At 31.0% G+C, this 15039-nt stretch overlaps 1 protein-coding gene across 1 annotated transcript in view; it reads left to right on the forward strand.

The window, feature by feature from the left end:
* LOC148274036 (uncharacterized) overlaps window positions 1–15039 on the forward strand; it is a 296176-nt gene that overhangs the window by 119223 nt on the left and 161914 nt on the right. The gene's annotated exons all lie outside the window — the stretch shown is intronic.

A 15039-nucleotide genomic window follows, 5' to 3' on the forward strand; every position in this document is an offset into this window, starting at 1 on the left:
TGTTTAGAAGAATGCTTATGTGAAAAAAAAAAAAAAAAAATACAAAAGAAAAAGCTGAGTTTGTTCATGGAGTCGTTAGTCTATATTTTAGTTTAGGTTTATTTAGACGTGTGTGTATCATCGATCAATGGACTATGACCTATCACATACATAAACATTTATTTACATTAAATTCTCCTACTTGTACTCAGTTTTATTAGTACCAAGTTTTATTAATCCTTTATTGCATGTTTTATGATAATAACCTAAACGTTATACTGTCTAGTATCCCGGCAAAGCTGAGACATTTGACAAAAGACTACTCAAAGTAAAGAAACCTTTGGAAACGATTCAGGATTGTTTTTCCATCGACTTATTTATCGCCGTAGGACAGCTGAGATAGTCATCATTAAAGCAGTAACAACGCCCTTCTTTACGCACTTCTCTCACACCTTAGCACTTATTTTTACTATTGACTTATAAAGGACTTCTCTCAAAGCCTTTTTAGCGAATATAAGGTACGTGGGGTGAATGAAGAAAGGAAACATTTCGTTCGACGAAAGAAACGAAAAAAGAGAAAATCTATTTTTTAATTCGTCTACCAAAAACCTGTACATACTCTGATGTATCATGTGTTAATAAAAGTTGACGTTTTTTCCCAAATTAAAAAATAAAGTTAAACAAAATGGTAAACAATATATGTAATTCGAAAGGTTATTTTCTGATCTACTAAATACTGTATTTGCTTTTACTTTGATTTTATTTTATGCATTCAATTACAAGCCTTCAAAATCAAAGCTCAAGAAGACTGAAGTCATTTTCGACGCCTCCTTCTGTTCGCGTTCAATCGAAGAAATAAAGGAGAAAACAATTGTAAAATAAAATTTTATTTATGACACGTTACGTATTTATTTAAAATGAAACAGTTTGTAAATTTACCAAACAAGATTTTAATACATTAAAACACGACTTGTTTCGGGTAATCAGTATTACCTATCCTCAGGTGTAAATATAAACTTTTTTATTTTAATTAAATTCAAAATGTTTTTCCACAAAGTAAATGCTGAAACAATAAATAATATACACGTTACGTATATTATTAATTAAAAGTTTAAATAATTTTAAGTCAAGTATTAAGTATTTATTATATTATAACCGTATACTTGTGTCATCTTCTTCTTCAGCCTTATTCTCTCCACTGCTGGATAAAGGCCTCTTCCAAACGTCTCCATTCCTTCCTATCACCCGCTTTCACTATCCACGTTTTACTGGCAATAGAGGCAATGTCGTCCATCTTTTCTGTGGTCTTCCAACACTTCTTTTGTTTGCCCATGGTTTCCACATTATTATTATAAGTGTCCACCTGCCATCATTTTGTCTCGCCAAGTGTCCTGCCCACTGCCATTTCAATGTCGCTGCAGGATCCATGATATCCACGACTATTATTGTGTATATGAATAGATTTCAATAAATAAATAATTTTAAAAAAAACAAACAACGATAACACATTTTTTTTAAAAATTTTATTTATTCAAAGAAATACATTTATAATAAAAAAAAATAACGCGTAACGCGTCAATTCATTTACAATTCATGTATTTATTTATTAATAAAGATTAATAAATAAATAAATGAATTGGCAATTTTTAGTGGCTACTTTACACACTGTGTAACATTCAGACATTCCGCCTATGTTTAAACATCAATACATCTTGCACTCTTATATATATTGATTGTCGCGATGCCAGAGAGCTGATTGGACCAGTTGGTTTTATCATAAATATTTTGAGTTTGTGCCTTATCTGTTCTCTATGTTTAATTTGATTTGTTTGTAATATCACCATCTTAAAATAAAATAATATGAAAATGTGAACTGAAAAATGAAGAAAAAAAAATTTAGCAAAATAAATAAACATTCAAAATTTAAAATAAACTTATAAGCCACGAGATATAACGTTTTTTAATTGAACACCTTTTAAAAAAAGTTGTGTTTCCCCACACAGTTGACAAAAAAAATATTTTTAAAAAAGGTGTATTTATACTACAATAATTCAAAGTCAATGAATGGCATCTGAAGAATAGGACTGATCATCATACCTTCAAGTAAATAAAAATGATATAGATACACTGCGATTAGTATTATTATGCAGTGCTCTATGCACCATTATATGCGGGGAGTAATGATAATGATAACATTTTAAACGAGCATGAAATATTGTATTTAGTAAAAACAATTACACTAAAAATCTAATTTAAAAATACATGGAAAATAAAACAATTCAAAATTAAGAATCACAGTGCGCATTGTTAAGAAACAATAACAAACAATTGTTATTTCAATATTTTGCCTTGAAATATTAAAATTCTTTGAAAACCAAATTAAAGTCTTACTTCATTAAATACTGAAATCTGCTCAAAAATAATATTTCTGTGGCTTGGGTCTAAAAGGGCCGATGTCAGATTTCGTACTTTTGTCACCATTTTGTAGAGGGTTGACGTAAATTAAAAAACTGAACTTTAACTATTTTATACACACAAACATGCGTTGTAATGTTTTTTATTTGTTATCAAAGGCGTCAAACCGCTCATTACAACTCCACAAAATAGTTTAATAATTACTCAACAATATTTTGAGTTGGTCCGAATTTTTGTAGACAAGGACTGGATTCAACTCCCTGGGGAGCTGTTTATATTAACATATTATAACAGAGATGAAGAACATTTAAGAAAAGGTAATACAGAAGTCTAGGCATCTACAGGGCTTATGACCTGTCAATGGCTGGTTTAAGTGGCCACTTTACACATTGTGTAACATTCACCATTCTGCCTATATTTGAAAATCTATATTCCTTAAATTCTTTCATCTGTTGATGTTTGTGAAGTGAAAGAGCTGAAACCTTTATTTATGCAGGTGAGATTCATCTAATTGAATTATTTCACCTACATACTAGGCAACGCCTGAAAATGTTATTTTTTCTAATAATTACTTTCCAGTAATATTACGATTTACGACATTGGCCCTCAGATATATTACTCGTACGAGTACAAGCTTACTTTTTCTAATATCAGAAAAACAACTATGATGTTTGTATATGTCTAATCAGTATTTACCTGTAAAGCTTAGTATTTTTATCACGAACTTCTCTTGGGAACTGCCATTAAAATTATTACATGTCTTAGTACTTCAATGCCCGACCTACAGAACTAAATTTAATTCTCTTTTCCATGTACATAATATTCAGTTGGTACAAAGTCTGAAATTTTAAGCTGGTTTGGTTGGTGATAGGATTAGAGATATTAACAGGGACAACACAAATATATTATAAATACTACTTACCTTAATTTAAAACCTTTGCATAATACATCGGTCATTTCAATCTACATTAATATTACAAATGCGAAAGCGTGTTTGTTTGTCCTTCATTCGCGTCGCACTGAAGCCACCGTTGGACGTGATTTTTTGCATAAGGCTTGTCAAAAAGATTATAAGTGTCACAACTGTATCTGGGATCTCCATAAAGACTAAGTATTTAACTAAAATTTGTTGTTTTTATTTAAAGATAATAAATTGAACAAGAAAGTGGCTGAAACAAAACTCATTTTTTTTGTTTTTTGAAAAGAAATATAAGCATTTAAATCACATACATTTTTGTGACATTTTACTTTATTTCTACGTAAAATTATGCCTCCGGTTAGTCCTTAAAAAATATATTTAATAAACATACATTTTAGTTGAAACCTTTTTAATAGAATTGTATTCTCTTTTTTTAAAAAAAGAAGACCACTTTGGTTGTAACACTAAATTTATAACAACACCCTATTTATGTTTTTATGACATTAATACCTGCCTTTATCGGTATACGTAATTATATTTTAAATACATTAAACGTTTAAGTATATTTTTTAACAGAAATACCTTTCAAAATTATTGTTTTTATCTCATTTTTTTTAGTTTTTTTATTATTGCGCGATTTAGAAAAAAAGATTCGTTTTAAAATGGCAATATCGTATGATTTCCTTATTTTTCGTGCGTTTTACCAGACTACAGGCTTAACAAATGATAGCTTAAAATTTAAGAAATCATTAAAAAAATGGATCTGTGGAACAGTGGCGGCTTTTATTTACGTCCATTGGGTCAATGACCCCCCCAAAATTTGCCACCAATCAAAATAAGTTACTTAAAATATATTATAAAGGAAGTATATAATATAATGCAATTGAGTTATAATATTTTTTTGAATCATTCATTTTAATATATAAGGACCTAAAAAATCTTCAAATTTTTATAGACGTTATCTAGAATTCTATTAAGCACGTGCGCTGTCATATATTCCTGTTATATCAAATACGCCAATGCGCGGGTCATTTCTGTAACTGTCCCAAAGCCTATGTCTTATCTCTAGATTTTCTCAAGAGAAAGAAAGAGATGAAACGTTCTGTGCGTACATGAATATCGGAACATTTCGCTCAAAATTAGTTCGAATGCGGGCATTGTCCCAGTAGAGATAACAATATGAACAAAGAAGATAAGAATAAAATTGATAATAATAGCATGTACCTATTTAGTAAACAAAATGATCCCCCCAATTTAACCCCTTCAAGCCGCCACTGCTGTGGAATGAATAATGGTAATAATCTTTTATTTTTACGGGACTAAAGCTATATAACTTAGTGCCTTACACCTGGAAAATGAAAAAAAGAATATGTTTTGGGAAAAAAATGGCACATGGTTGATAGACAAAGAGTCAGAAAATTTGTTGACAATTATAACATATTGAACCTATATATTATACACATACTTATATATTATGTACATATTGATTATATTATATCCATACTCATTTTATTATATTCATACTTATAGATTACATTTATACTAATTATATCCGTGTACACTTTTGCAAATACGACCCTAAATGATGATATTATTTTTGCCGCAACATATCGGTTCCTCAGAACTGGCATTGCTTATATAGGAACCGATTGATCCTTTCAAGTGTTCCGCTATACCGCACTCCTTTGCTTGCTTGATTTTGATTTAGTTTTAAGTAGAATATTTGTTTGTAATTTGACTTATGTGATTTTTCAAATATATAAATAAACTAGCGGACCCAACAGACGCTGTCCTGCCCGAACGTTGGCTTGCCTGCTATTATCTTGGAAAAATACTTTTCATCTAGGTACTTGTTTGTGATTCAAATCTAAAAATTGTTGAGATTCTAAAAATATTGAATTTAAGTAGGTACTTGCTTATGGTTGAATTCCGAAACATAAAATAAATGTTTTTTCAAATACGGCATTCTTTTTGCAAACGTCAATCTCCGGTTGTCTCACCAACAAAGGGGTATACTTATGTGGGAATACGATTTTTAAAAAATGTATTGAATTTAATATTATTGTAGTGTTACCAAAAATCCAATAAAAAGAAATAAATGCGTGGAAATTATAAGGAATTTAAGGAAAAAGTCTGATTAAAATCCACAAAAAACAAATGCTGTTTGTAAACATTGAAAAACAAACTTTTTTTAAACACAAAAAAACAACACCTTTCTATTTTTTTCCAGTTTTTTGGATCTTTCCATTTTTTTACCATGGTAGATCGATGAACAAAACATTTATGCTCCCAACTTTTTTTTACATATTTGATTGAAGATTTTATTAGCTACAAACACGTACGGCGCAAAGATTTATATTTCTCTAAAAACCGCACGTAAATCGGTTAAGCCGTTTAAGAGGAGTACGGCGACATCACACGTACAGATGAATTATATATATAAAGATAAATAAATATTCATGTATATAAAATAAGTAGATACAAACATTCGCGCATACTCAAAATTGTTACATGACTCAACAGACTAGAAGAGTCTTAATATACTTCTATTGAGACATATTCTAGAATTTGAACCGAATATTTCTTTTTTTTGGTAAACATAAAAATCCTCTAAACGTTTTATTGAAATACTTTTTTCATTCCCATACATAATTTTCCTCTCTTTTTAATGGGACTTTCCATTTCTTTTTTCCCTTCAAGGTCTTTGGCTTTTCAATATCTACAAACACTTCTCGGAAATGGTATAAATGTGTTAAACATTTGGAGTTGTTCAAGTAACTCTGTCGGAAGTTTTAAAACTGTTAAAAAAGGTCTGTATTCTGACACAGTAACATACATTTGTACTACATGACGGAGAAAAGCTGCAGAAATCCCATTGCTTCACGATTATTTTTAACAATATGACTTTCTTATAATACTTTTTATGGTCCACTGTTATATGAAGTCAACAATATTGGTAATTTTTAATTTATTATATACACCCATAGGTCTTTCACGTGACAGGTACAAAATTAAAATTAAAGGGTTTCATGGTATAACAAGCCAACATGTAGGTACTTATATAATAAACATATTACAATCTTTGAGTTTGTCCAATTTGTTTGTAGTAATCCAGTTAAATATTGTAATAAAACCAACTCAATAAACCATGCCAATCCAACTTCATCCCACACTGTTTAGTCGCGAAGAGATCTACGAAAAGCCGGAAGATCTATCCCAAAAAATTCCAAGTCGTGTGATGAATTGACTAATCTACACATTCTGGACATTGGGGCATAAAAACCAAAGTTGCTCTTAGAAGATTTTATAAATAGCAGATTTTGACTTCTGGTGACACGGTTGGGAACATGAAAAAAAAATGATTGCAACAGAGATAAGACATCACTTAAAGCATTAAGTATTTTGAAAATGCATATAAGGTCCATCTTAGTTCTACGTCTCTCCAATGAAGACAGATTAAGAGATCGCTCTATTTCAAAATAAGAATAATTACCCCTTTGTAATCCGAGCAACCATGCCACTTTTCTTAGAAAACGGTGTTGGACAGACTCGATACGGTCAATATGAGTCCTGTAGAATGGAGACCAAATGGGAGAAGCGTATTCTAGATGGGGTCGAACTAGTGAGCAATAAAGAGTTTTGATGGTATTAATATTATTGGTATATGCATAAAAAGCGTTAAATGAATAATTAAATATAAGAAAGTGGCGATGTTATCTGCATGGTTCAATAGTGGTTGAAGTTTCAATCTTGCTTATTTTTCACTCTTTAAATCTAGATTGAAAATGAAAAGCAACTAGCATAGGATGTTTAATATTAGCGTCCTGTTCCAATGCTGTAACAATCTTTAAGTGGGTTGACCAGCTGGCTGATAAAAACATTTTGGATTTTCCCCAGCCTTCCTTTAAGGCCGGCTATGCCATGCTACATCAGTCCATCCCTGTGAAGGATTTGAGTAGCAGCAAACATCCTACTTGTCATGAGTGTGGAGTTTGAAAATAGATTTTTATTCACTTCTGTATCTGAGCAAAAATCCCCAATTGACTTGCCTTTTTTGGGTTAAAACCTGAAAGCAGCAATTAGCAATCGGGTTTAAAATACTCGTCTAAAATATTGATTCTATTTTATTTATTTATTGAGGAAATCATACAATCTTTATATAAAACAAGGTACAAAAGAACAATTAAAAAAAGTATGACCAATTACTGATTTCACACTAATTTATTACGAATGCAGGAGGAGAGGGGAAAAATAATTAAATTCTAAAAAAGTAAATATATAAATATTTAATAAAAAGTACATAAAATGGAGAAGATATTGTATAGCTCCAACTCTACTTTCCCCCCTCTCTCTCTGCTTCCATAAACATTTAAATTTCTTTGTAAAAATTCACAACCAACAATAATTTATTAGATGCAGGTCGTAAATGTATATATGAATAAGTATAAATTAAGAGTTGAAATCAAAAGTTAAAATCAAAATCTAAAGTAAAAGATAAAATCAAAATTAAAAGTTAAAATTAAGAATTAAAATTAAAGAGTTGAAATTAACAGATAAAATTTAAAATCATAAACATAATAGTTTTCTTTATCTTTCCTGGATAAAATAAACTATCATTAAAAAACGGATTAGAATAATGTGACAAAATTTATGGACCAATTACAGAGATTTTTGCTAGTCGTTTTTCATTTTTTTTTTGTTTACTTGTTTGTTTTTCTATACACATATTCACATAGAATTTCAACTATAAAATACATCTTAAAATTAAGCTATAACATGATTTGGAAAAAATGCCCACAAAGCCTTCAGCGTCTGATCGTGGGCCATTTCTTTTTCAATGATTTAAAAGTTTATGGCATATAAATATGGTATGACATAACTATGAAGAAAGTAAAAAAAACAAACAAGATTTAAATATGCTGATAGAACTAAAGACATGATTTATTTGCAGTGTTTCAGTGTTTCATTTCTATTCCTTCCATGCTTATCCATGACCTCAAACCTACTCTAATTTACAAAATATGGATCAGACTTTTGATAAATAAAACCTTTCGTTTAGTTTGTGTGGCTTGAAAAATAAGATTTCGGGCCATTTCTTTCAAAACTTTTCTTTATGAACTAAAATTGTATGTGTTTTTATTTGAAGAAAATCCGTAAAATCTCAACCCAGACCTTTTGGAGCGAGTCGCAAATTTCAATCAAAATTCAACATAATATTTCTATTATATTTCAGCTTGGATATAACTCGTGCAAAGAAATATTTCATATGTAGCGTAGTTGGATTTTTTATTCAGTTTGTGCCTGAATTATTTGCACAATGAACACCTTTATATTGAAAAATATGTTCATTTCAATCAGATAAATATTACCATATATAAGCATTCTTTTTCTTCCTTTTTCAAATCCACTCCTAAACCGAGCATGTGGATATCGCCAGACGCCTTCAGAAGACCCTATTGTCAGCCAGCAATCTCGTCATATTCTAAATCATTCTTAGGTTCCTTAAATAAAGCCAAAAGATCGTCATCGACGGACTCGTAGGACGGCGGTAGCTCGCAAGTTTATAGGGAAGGGAACTTGTCCAAAAGCAACATGTCCAAATACTTAATCTCAAAACTCAGAAGTTTGTTGTTTTATGTTTTGGAAAGATGCTAGGATTCCGATACTGTTTTTATTATAGAAAAAGGAACTCAGTGCCGTTTGTGTAAATAAAATAAAATATAATCAATTATCAAATTATGCAAATCATGCTGTACATATATATTGTCCGATGCAAAAAAAGATAGTTTTTACATTACCTACTTAAATAATAAACATTATTTTTGAAAGCAGGTACATAAAAAAGGAAAACTATTACGCTATGTCATTTTTTAAATTATAAAAAAAACTCTCATAATATGCATATGCATAATAAACATTATGATAATATAAATAATATTCACTGACGCGGAAAAGATTCTTCTGAATCAACTCTATAAATGGCCAGTTTATAGTTAAATTATATGGTTATTTATTTGTTTACAGATTGATTTAGTCCTTTAAACAACAGTAAATACATATTTTCTTTCACTTCTACCACAACCAACACGCCATTTTCCGAAGGGATAGGAAGAGAGAATGGACCGCCACACACGTCTATCCTGGCATGTATTCCTAGCTTCTTCCACGTTCAATCATCTTGTTATACATGCCCTTCGGTTATGTCTGCTTTTGACATGACCAAACTTAAGATTTTGGTTTATTTGATCATGCCACGTCTTCCTTGGTCGTCCTCGTCTCACGTTACCGTTCATTTTTGCCATATATACTTGTTTTACCATTTTTCCGTCGTCTATTTGTTCTACATGACCAAACCATCTCAGAGACCCTTTCTTAATTTTATCAATTATACTTGACTCCGATTTACACTCTCGCCTGATTTCATTATTTGTAACCCTGTCATATTGATATCCCACATATTGGTCTAAAAGATCGCATTTAAACCGCGTTCACTTGGCTTTCATCCTTCCTCTGCGAATTACATGTTTTACTTTCATTCAAATATTTTGGGACAAAAACTGCGTTTATAATACATAACATTACATTACATTTTATCTTTTTTATGATATATACAGGTACAATAGAAATAAAACACAACTAAACAAAATTGAAGCTGGGTCGAAAAATAAAATAATCATTACTACCTCAAGACAGGTTCTAGTCTATCTTATTATATGATCTGTCAAACCGTTGCTCAAGAGTTCCTGGTTTGAACATGTTTTCAATGTTATTTTGGTAAAATAAATTAATCAAAAGTATCAATGTGCTCATTAACTGTAAGTTAAGGGTCCATGATTACTCCTTACGGTACACTTTTCAAAAAATATAAAATACGACAACCTAATTCGATGAAAACGCTACAATAAATGTACATATTTTACAGAATATAGAATAAAAATATTTTCATACGTTTTCTTCATTTCGATACACAAGTAAAACGTTGGTAATAAAGACAAATATGAAATTATTACGGCATATGATTCGACTGTTTAAGGATTTATTCACTTGAATTTTTTTTAATTTTGCAAAATACTTGAAATATAAGCAAATATCGATAAGCATAACATGCTGTTTTCATAAAACATTATTTTATCTCGTTAATTCTGTTCGTTGAAGCGTTTCGCTCAACATTTAAGGCCCAATTGGAAGTTTTTAAAACGTTGTATTTCTGAATAAAAGATTCTTTGAATTCCGGAGAAAATGCTCCAATATAATACTTAAGATTTTATTTTTAATAATTGAATAAATTTATTAGGTTTCTTTGCATTATGTTTTGTCACGCATACTTGTTCTTACTAACATCAATAAATTATTCAATTTTATTTCTTTAAATTATGAAAACACTAATGAAAAGGTGTGTGCTACACAATTTGAAAAAAAAAACATTACTCGCGCTAACCATAAATAATGAACCCTGAAAATAAAATATCAACAAGGTTTTAAGTTTGTTAAAATGTTCGCAGACAGGCTGTATTTCCTCGTTTGAGAGTTATTTAAATCTAAATTTGTTGCAACAGAGAGGGAAACATTTTTGAGAAGGGAATATGAAAGTCTAGACATTTACAGGGCTTATGCCCCGTCATAAGCTGGTTTAAGTGACCATTTTACACACTGTGTAACATTTACCGTTCTGCCCATGTTAAAACATCCAAATTTTCTCAACTCTTCCATCTGTTGATCTCTTCCAGCTTAAACCTTTATCGTGTGGGTGAGATTCATCTCGTTTTATCAATTTACCTACTAGGTTCCCTAGGAGTCGATTTTGGAACCATTGTTTTATGTAGTATACATAAATGGCGTTATACACAATGACATAATGAGAATAAAAACAATTTATATAGACAACTTAGGATTTTTATATGAAAACAAAAACAACACTGAAATAACTTAAACAATCAATAAAGACGTAATTAAACCATAAAAATAAACAAACAAAAATACTACTTAACACTAAATGAAATTGAACACGTGATATACCAAGAACTCATAATGGACAGACAATTGAAAGGGACGAAACACATAGACAGACTCATCAAAGTAATAATGTCATCACATGGCCTCTTCCACAAAATGAAAGACCATCACGTACGAAGCTCGTGTTAAAAACAAATTGCTACGTAATCGCCTTTTTGGAAACCGGTTACAAGAGAGACATTTTTTTATTTACGTTTTATTTATTTATCAAAACATAAAAATATTAAAATACAAATTATCAAGTCCTACTGAACTGCATAATTTGCAGTTCGTCAGCAGGTGCCTATAGTGAAGTTCTAATATATATACCTAATCTTATCTCTTAAATTCTATAATATACAAAAACTCTTTTTACCATAGAAAAAAAAGAAAAATATGTTTGCCCATGTGCATCGAAAATATATTACACGTAGAAAAAAAAAATTTGTCCAAATAAAAAAGAAAAACACTTTTTTTTTAAAAATAAAAACCACGTTCTTAAAGCCAGATTTTAAGCATTCGTCGTTCTTTTCAGCCCGGTGAATTATTTTGTTTTTTTATTTTTAATGCGAGCATATTATACATTTTTGGTATATTGTACTCTAGTGTTCTTTTCCCGTATTTATTATTGAATTAAGGGAGAGCTAGTCCATCTACACTAGTGAACCGAGTATTGTTTACATGCTCTAATTTATTTATATATTAAGATAGAGACGCATGCTGAGATGCGCATACATAATAAGGATACAAATACAACAAAATAAAATAATTAAACTAACATGCAACTGACCCTACCTGAACTGTACGATAAAATACACCAGTTTGACAAAAAATGTTTGTCGAAAATTGAGACGGTAAAAATTGTACAAAAAATGGGCTGGGAAACAGACGAGACGATGACTTTACGTGAAATAATAATACCAGACAATAATAACACAATCACATTAAAATAGCAAATACAAACGTAGAAGAGTAATAAATACTACACAATAAACAATGATACCAACACTATACACTACAATAACTTACCTTAACACTTGAAAACTTACACTGGAGACAAATTTAATTCAATCTGAAAAAGCTCACGATGACTCTACTAACCAGACAATACTTAACATGACTAGACCTTATAATATTTTTTATCCCCTTAGGCGATATTTGAAATAATAAAAAAAAAACGTTCCTTGCCTTCTGTGTTCCCTTCTCTAAAATATTCTTCATCTCTGTTGTAATATAACAAACATACGTTGACATTTCATTATTTTTTTCTTCTTCGTTTTTTGATGCACGAACAACGGCCAAAACAGATATTTGTCGGTAGAAAAATGCCAATTTTATTGATTGAATGTGTTTTGCATCGCGTGACACGGAAGGAAGGGTTAGTATCGAGCTCACGGCCGATTACGGGTTAACAACCGCTTTCCTAACCCAAATAATTCCAACAAGCTATTCCACTACCCTACCTGCCATCGGTAAACCGGTGTATATTGTTTATCCCCCTAGCTCAAGCTCTATAAAGGAGTATTATTTTTAGACTGCTACGACCGCTGGAATATTCAATTATGTAAACCACGAATCAATAAGTCACTGGAAATAAAACATGTCTTCGATTCGTATTTGGATTGATATGAATAATTTCGTTGATTAAGTAATATAACAAGATATTTTGGTATGTAAAACCAATGACGAATAATACAATCACGTTACAAACGCGTAATAAAAATAAATGAACATCAAGTTAAACCCTTTCGTATAAACAATGTTTTTATATAAACATATATTATCTTCTTCTTCGCAGTCTCAATCCTGGTGATTGGTTTGCAGGAAAGTCCTGCATCTCGTCCTCCATTGGTCTCTATTTTCTGCAGCCCTCTTCAGTTTGACATATGAGGCGCAGTTTAAATCTTCACACACTTGCTCCAAATATTCCCGTCGGGGGCGCCCTCTATAATTTGTCCCCTCTGTCATTCCCCCTATATGACATCGTGCAGGAGACCCTCATGGCGCATAATGTGGCCGAACCATCGGGCTCGCCTCTCTGAGATGGTTTTGATTAGGTGCCTACCTTCTTCGATTCTGTTGAGAACCTCGTCATTAATGATGTGGTCTCTCCAGCAAATACCTTATATTTTTCTGTAGCACCACATCTCGAAGACCTCTAGTCTTTTTTATCTCTTTCGATAAGGCACCATGTCTCACAACCGAACATCATTATGCTCCAGTCATATGTCTTGGCAAGTTGCTTGCGGAGTTTTATATTGATATTATTTAACTATAAAATCTTTGATTTTTTGTTAAACGCAAGCTTTGCTTGGTGTATGCGGCAGTCGACTTCTCTTTTTGTTCTCCCATCCCAGGTGATCCTGCTTCCAAGGTACACAAACTCTTTCGCGTTTTTCAGAGTTGCTCCTGACATTACCATATTCATTCGTTGCTCATTACGGGCCACAATCATAATTTTGGTTTTGCTCCGTTTTATTTTCATATTATATTTGTTATTTTATACATTCTCCATGGATGTCAGTACTCGTATATAAATGGTTTATTGATTAAAACACTGCAATCAAAACCAGACCCTTTCCGTTGACACTCTACCTACCTATATGGGTGTTTGTTTTTATAAAAACCATCGATGCGATAAACTCAAGTCTTGTTTTAAGGAGTCTGAAACATTCAGCTCCCCTCGAAAAACAGCAGTAAATTTTGCCATTGAAATTTTGTTACTGAACAAGTAGTCTTCTCCAATACAACTTAACTTTTGTTTAATTGATTCATTTTAAAATTCTCCACGATAAATAACATAAAATCTGTGTGTGTACGTAATTAGTGCTACTCAAAATGTATGTTAATTTTATAAGTTCTTGAATCATTTTATTGATTGCTTAATTTTTATGCATTTTTCTATTACAACTGATCATCTTGCATGAGATGAATTTCGTTAATCACTTGTGTAATGAAAATGTGCATTTTGTATGCAACGTTACGTTAAATATGGCCTAAAATATGAATTATTTAAGAAACAACTAATTTTTGGGTTTCCAATTTTACTACATTACTATATTATTTGTGCGGATGTTGGGCAACCGGGAACTGAGAGAAGCTTGTTACTTGACCTAATGTCTGCACAGAAGTTAAGTATGTGAGCTGTACTTATAATATAATGTTTCATTTTTCTTCTTTTTTTTCTTACTATTATTTATGTATTATATATATCTGTGTGGATTTAAAAATGAATATGTATTATTTTATTAACATATTACAACAGAGATGAAGAACATTTAAGAGATGGTAATATAGAAGTCCAGGCATCTACAGGGCTTATGACCTGTCAATGGCTGGTTTAAGTGGCCACTTTACACACTGTGTAACATTCACTATTCTGCCTATATTTGAACATCTATATTCCTTCAATTCTTTTATCTGTTGATGTTTGTGAAGTTAAAGAGCTGAAACCTTTATTTATGCGAGTGAGATTCATCTAATTGAATTATTTCACCTGCATACTAGGCAACGCCTGAAAATGTTATTTTTTCAATTTCGATACTTCTTCACGGACCAGGTAATTTATCAACAATATTTTGAGTTTGTCCAAATTTTTGTAGACAAGAACTGGATTCAACTCCTTGGGGAGCTGTTTATATTAACATATTACAACAGAGATGAAGAACATTTAAGAGATGGTAATATAGAAGTCTAGGCATCTACAGGGAGTTGAATCCAGTTCTTGTCTACAA

The sequence above is a fragment of the Micrasema longulum genome, unplaced genomic scaffold (assembly GCF_059751315.1).
Source record: "Micrasema longulum isolate JH-2025_06_02 unplaced genomic scaffold, ASM5975131v1 h1tg001775l, whole genome shotgun sequence".
NCBI lineage: Eukaryota > Metazoa > Arthropoda > Insecta > Trichoptera > Brachycentridae > Micrasema > Micrasema longulum.